The following is a 5,601-nucleotide window of genomic DNA, read 5'->3' on the forward strand; positions in this document are numbered from 1 at the left end:
TAAAAATAGTTTCTCTAATGTGTGAGTCACAAAGCAGCAGCTTGGGAATATTAAACCTAATTTCTGGCTTATTTTCCTGGACATCCCAGCCAACTGATGTGTGGTAGGATTTCTGGTGAGAAATTTGGCACAGTGAATCATTTCTCCAGCGAATCAGAGACGCAATGGTACTCAAAGTCCAGATTCCCATGAGGTCTCTATCCTGAGTGGTCATTACAGTAAGTCCCCTCTATACCAATGACTTCTACTCTGAGAGTGCATTCCGAAGTCCAGTTTATTCGTTAAGTCCAACAAAGTTACCCTAGGTACCCAACTCAGGTTGGCGATGGACAGGGAAGCCTGGTGTGCTGCAATCCATGGGATTGCAAAGAGTTGGACATGACTGAGAGGCTGAACTGAACTGAGGTACCCAGCTAACGCGATCGGCTATATAGTTCTGTACTGTAATAGGTTTATAATACTTTTCACATAAACGATACATCAAAAACAAACAAATATACAAAAAGATTTTCAACCCTGCAGCATAGTACCTTGAAAAGTACGATGGTACAGGACAATAGCAGGCACACGGGCTGGCATCAGTTGAACAGGCCAGAAGGGTTACCGACTGGAGGAGGAAGGGCAGGTAGGAGACGGTGGAGCTGAAGGGTCATCAGCGACAGGAGGCGGAGGGCCAGCTGCAGTTTCACTCACACCTGACCTTGACGGAATGCACCTTCTCGTCGCAAGTTCACAACCTGAAGGTTCACATGTGGGGGACCTACTGCAACACAGAATCCATGCCAGCCAGCGCCATGGAGACCACCTCCGACTTCCACAGCTTCAGAAAACTGGTCCCAAGCAGGGAAAGCCCATGACTGTGCAAGCGAAGACCTAAGCTGGGACATTCCACTTCTGAGAAAAACTCTGGGCTTCCCTGGTGGCTCAGATGGTAAAGAATCTGCCTGCAATGCAAGAGTCCTGGGGTCAATCCCTGGGTCAGGAAGATCCTCTGGAGAAGGGAATGGCAACCCACTCCAGTATTCTTGCCTGGAAAATCCCACGGACAGAGGAGTGTGGCAGGCTGCAGTCCATGGGTTTGCAAAGAGTCGGACACGACTGAGCGACTAACACACAACGCAAGCTGGGACACGTCTCTTGACCTCTGTTCAGTGGGTAGTACCACACAAGCCCCGATGCTGCACATCTACCCGGCCCTTCCTCTCTCTCAAGGCTGCTGTGAAGTGTTCAGTAGGGAGGTGGAAGTGGGGCCACCGGGACACCCAGTGGAACCCCATCCTTAGAGTGGTCTATGGAATGGGTGACTTCTGGAATTATTCAATGCACAGTAGTGGGGGGGGGGGGGCGGGCAGGCAAGTGTTGCCCATGCTTGGAAGCAGCTATCATCCAGCCTAATTTACGTACACCAAGATCAAAGGGCCCCAAAGCATGATAAAATAGAGTGAAGACCCCAGGAGGCAGCAAAATCCAAGGGACCAGAGCTCAGATCTGGGTTCATCAGGACAGAGCTGCAGGGGCCTAAGGGCTGAATTGGGTCCTGGGTGTGATCCAAGCTCAGCCCTTATGTCAGAGAAGGGGAAGTTTGGGCCAAAGTGGGAAGTGGTTTGCCTAGTGTCACTCAGAGCATCGTCGGCCAAGCTGGGGTGGGGACCCCAGGCGTGCACACTACCCCCATGAGGCCTGGCACGGGAGTGAAAACACTGCCCTGGGAAAGGGCTGTGGGGCAGGGAGTGCTAGATGGACAGGCTGAAGACTGGAAGCAAAGGTCAGTTTGGGAAGTGGAGGCAAAGTAGGAAAATCTATGATGGCATCGTACACAGATGCCTTTCTCTGAACCAAAGGTCTCTGTCACACACACACACACACACACACACACACACACACACACACACATACCAAGCTGCTACTCACCTGTGACTCCTCTTTCTCTGTAAACCCACATTCTTGGCTCCTCACTGCAGGGGCAGCATATTCTTAAATCCAGACACCCCAAGACTCTTGATTCTATGCCCAAATTGATGCCAAGTTCAAGGTGTCATTTCCTGCTTCTCATCTGTGGCTACAGATGGAGATTTGCAGGGGCATCTTTTGGAAACTGAGGCAGCGGGAAGTGTTTGCTGAGGATCCAGGAATCTTCAGTTGCCTCCTCCTCACATGAGATTCTGAAATGATTCTGAACTGCTCTCCTTGTCACCAGCTCCTCCTCTTGAATCCTTGCTCTGCATTTGGCTCCAAATCGAAATGTGTTCTTCCTACTCTGAACCCTGCTAAGACTCCCTGGGGCCAAATCTGCAGGATTGGGATAGAGCCTCAATCCTAAAGCAGAGCCAGGAGCTCCAGAACAGCTGGCTGTGTGCCCACCCCCGACTCTTCATGGCACCCCTGATTCCGCAGAGACCAGACCCAGCATGCTGTGTGTGTGGTTCTCCACCCCCGGAAGCATCCAGACAGGGGTGCTGGAGCATCCAGACCCAAGTGGATATCTGACTTCTCTGTGCTGGGAATTGGGTCTGTCACTGAGTGAGGGGACCCTGAGTGCTGGAAGTAGTTGATCTCTCCATCCTGACTGGTGGGTCTCGTACAGATGAGTGAATTCATGAATTCTGGGACACACAGAACTTGGTTGCTGTTTGGGAAATTTAAGTGATGCGCTTTCACATCCCTGGGGCTTCCCTTGGGGGCTCAGCTGTAAAGAAGTCGCTTGTCAGTGCAGCAGACCTGGGTTTGATCCCTGGATCTGGAAGATGCCCTGGAGAAGGGAGGGGCAACCCGCTCCAGTATTCTTGCCTGGAGAATCCTATGGACAGAGGAGCCTGGTGGGCATAGTCCATGGGGTCGCAGTTGGACACGACTGAAGCAACTCAGCACACACTCACATCCTGTCCTCGTAACCGTTGCTGCAAAGAAGCCAGGAGGTTCGTTCGGGCTGGTGCTGAGGCTCATGATTTCAAGGCAGGACTGGGGGCTGGGTGGACTGGTGTTGGTTGACTGGCCGTTCTGTGCTTGCCTCTTGCAACGTCTTCTGCAGATTATCTCAGAAGGACAGAAAGAAAAATTGGGGAACCACAGGGAAAGATAAGGGGAATTTTGTGACTTCTAATATCCAGGAAAGGACAGACCTTAAGGGAAAAAGATAAGACAGAAACAGAGAGACGTTTAGGCAGCTGGGCTGGGGCGGGCCAGCCTGGGGCCAGCAGACCCTGACCCTCCCACGTACCGTCCTCTGTTTGCTGCAGCCTTGCCTCTGCCCTGGGGACCCTCCCATCAATGCCTGGCATGAGCCAGGTTTGTGGGGGCTTCACTGTGCTGCTCTGGGCATGGGGGGCTCCTCCAGCTTCCCAGGGCGCAGGCGAGGCTGGAGGAGGCCAGACACCCCCAGGCCACATGTGGGAGCAGGTCCTTGCAGGTGATTCTCCAGGGCTCTGCCCCATCCCCCAAGCTCCCCAGGAGAAGATGGCAGCGGCTGAAACTATGTGAACAGCCGAGCCTGGGCGGTCCCTGGAAGCACTGCAGTGAGCACCGTGGCCACCTGGCCACTGGACATCATGCACTTTCCAAAACGACTTTTCCCTCTTGGCCTGCACACCCTGCGGCGGCTGATCCCTGCTGGCCGGTGCTTTGTGGGTCTCCTTCCCTCTGCGACCTGAACGTCTTCCCCCACCCCGGGCACCTCAGGCCTTGCGGCGTCTGGAGATGAAGTCTAGGCCTGACCTGGCCTCCAGCAGAGACAAGACATGAGCAGCTGTGTCCTCTCTCACGGACCAGGCAATTAAAGTGCCCACTGTGCCCTGTCAATGGAGGGGCAGCTCTGAGCCAGGCAAACTGACAACTTCCAAATTTCAAGTGCCAAGCCTCTTAGGATCCCCTGTTTTACAGATGGGGAAATGGAGGCCACATCCTACATCCTGGGAAGTGGTCCCCTGAGATCGCCCCGGCTCCTGAGACCTGACCTCACATTCCTGCCCTCCTTGGGCTCTTTGCTGGCAAAGTAAAAGCCACTCCTGTGAGGGATCTGAGGAGGCATATGCTGAAAACATTCAGTGAGCTGGGGTCCCTGAAAGTGCCCAGACAAGGCCAGCCCCTCCTCGCAACACCTAGGTTGGAGCCAATGCCAGTTTCAAGCGTTGTCCAGCCCTGAATGCCACGTGCTTTGGGACCAGAGGGCCAGGCCAGGCCTGGTGCTGCATGTGTCTGAGAAGGGAACTAAGTGCGTGTGGGCTCTGCATGTTGGGGAGTGGGATGCAGAGGGCGGAGCGTGCACATGTGGAAAAGCCAAGAATAGCAGCCTGCTCCAGCGGGGAGGAGACCCCTTCCCACCGGGCAGAGCGGAGGCTGTTGGGAGGAAGCGGAGGCAGCTGGCGGAGCCCAGGGGCTCTCCAGCACAGGGCAGTTCCTCTCGTGTCGAAGCCAAGGTACGGATGTGGTTTCCAACTCTCTGGAGGCCCCTGAAGATATGCATCCTGGCCGCCTGTGTGCTTGATTTAGAGATAAGTGCTGGTCTGGTACGAAGATGGGGAGGGGGTGCCCGGTGCGGAATCTCGGTCCTCCCCATCGACCAGGTTCCCCCGTGTCTCCTGCCTCCCTGGCGCCCTCTCCCTTGCCCTGCCCTCTGCCCACCACCCCGAGCCATGTTGCTGGAGCCGCTGCCCAGCTGAGCACCTGGCCGGCTGAGCCCTGGGGATCTGTCTGTCTAATGGCCACAGACAGGCTCTCGGGCGCTCGGTGCTCCAGTAAGCGGCTGGATCAGGGCTTAGAGAACTTACCAGGAGTACGTCTGAGACACTTGCCTGCCTTGGTCCTGCTTGTAAGTGGTTTTGCCTCAATGCCCCATGCCCGGCTCATCCCTGGGCCAGACTGGCCCATCTGCTCCCCTCCGAAGGGCACATGGCTTCCCCTGCCTTGGCCTGCCGCTGAGTGGGGGCCCCAGCAAAGTCTCCCCTTAGGCCTCACTGCTCCAGCTCCTCAGCCCATGCCCTGGCCGCCCCACTGGGCACCTTATCAGCACCCTTTCTTATTTTACTGGTACCATCTCCTAGCGCATCTGCATTCCTTACCCAATATATTGTGGCCTCAAAGACGGAGCCATGTCTCCCTGACTTCATCACCTCCGTGGTCTCATAGGTGCCCTTGTAAGTTACATACACAAACACCCTCTCTGCCCGCCTCTCCTCCCGCATCCCGAACGCACCCTAACCAGGACCGAGAGTGTGAAAATGCATCGCCAGCTGCAATGTGAACTGTGTATCCCACGAGGCAAGGACAGCGCAGGGGACAGCAGGCCTGGATGAGGAGGGGAAAAGCTGGGGACACGTGGGAGGGTACGGACAGGCACTGCCCACTGCTGGGTCCTGGGCATCCACCCCGAGGGTGGCAAATGGCCTTGCTGGCCCATGCTCAGCTTCCCCCAGCCTGGGAAGTGGCCTGGGCCTGGGGAGAGTGGTGACTGGCCCCATGGAGGCCAGAACGCGTGTGCCCGTGGCTGCCTCCTGTTGCCAGCTAGTGACTGAGCTCAGCTGCCGGGGCTTCTGAATGGGGCCTGGAACACACCTGGCTGATGTCCCATGTCTCTGTCCATGTGTCTGCACTGGGCTGCATTCCCCC

At 55.8% G+C, this 5,601-nt stretch overlaps 1 long non-coding RNA gene across 1 annotated transcript; it reads right to left on the reverse strand.

Moving 5' to 3' along the window:
* Positions 1-256: 256 nt before the first annotated feature.
* LOC138439674 (uncharacterized) lies at positions 257-4,375 on the reverse strand. Its single transcript, XR_011256798.1, has 2 exons — positions 1,912-4,375; positions 257-944 (listed from the first exon to the last, which is right to left on the reverse strand). It is a non-coding gene; the product is annotated as an uncharacterized lncRNA (long non-coding RNA).
* Positions 4,376-5,601: the final 1,226 nt, after the last annotated feature.

This window comes from Ovis canadensis, chromosome 4 (genome assembly GCF_042477335.2).
Source record: "Ovis canadensis isolate MfBH-ARS-UI-01 breed Bighorn chromosome 4, ARS-UI_OviCan_v2, whole genome shotgun sequence".
NCBI classification, from domain to species: Eukaryota; Metazoa; Chordata; class Mammalia; order Artiodactyla; family Bovidae; genus Ovis; species Ovis canadensis.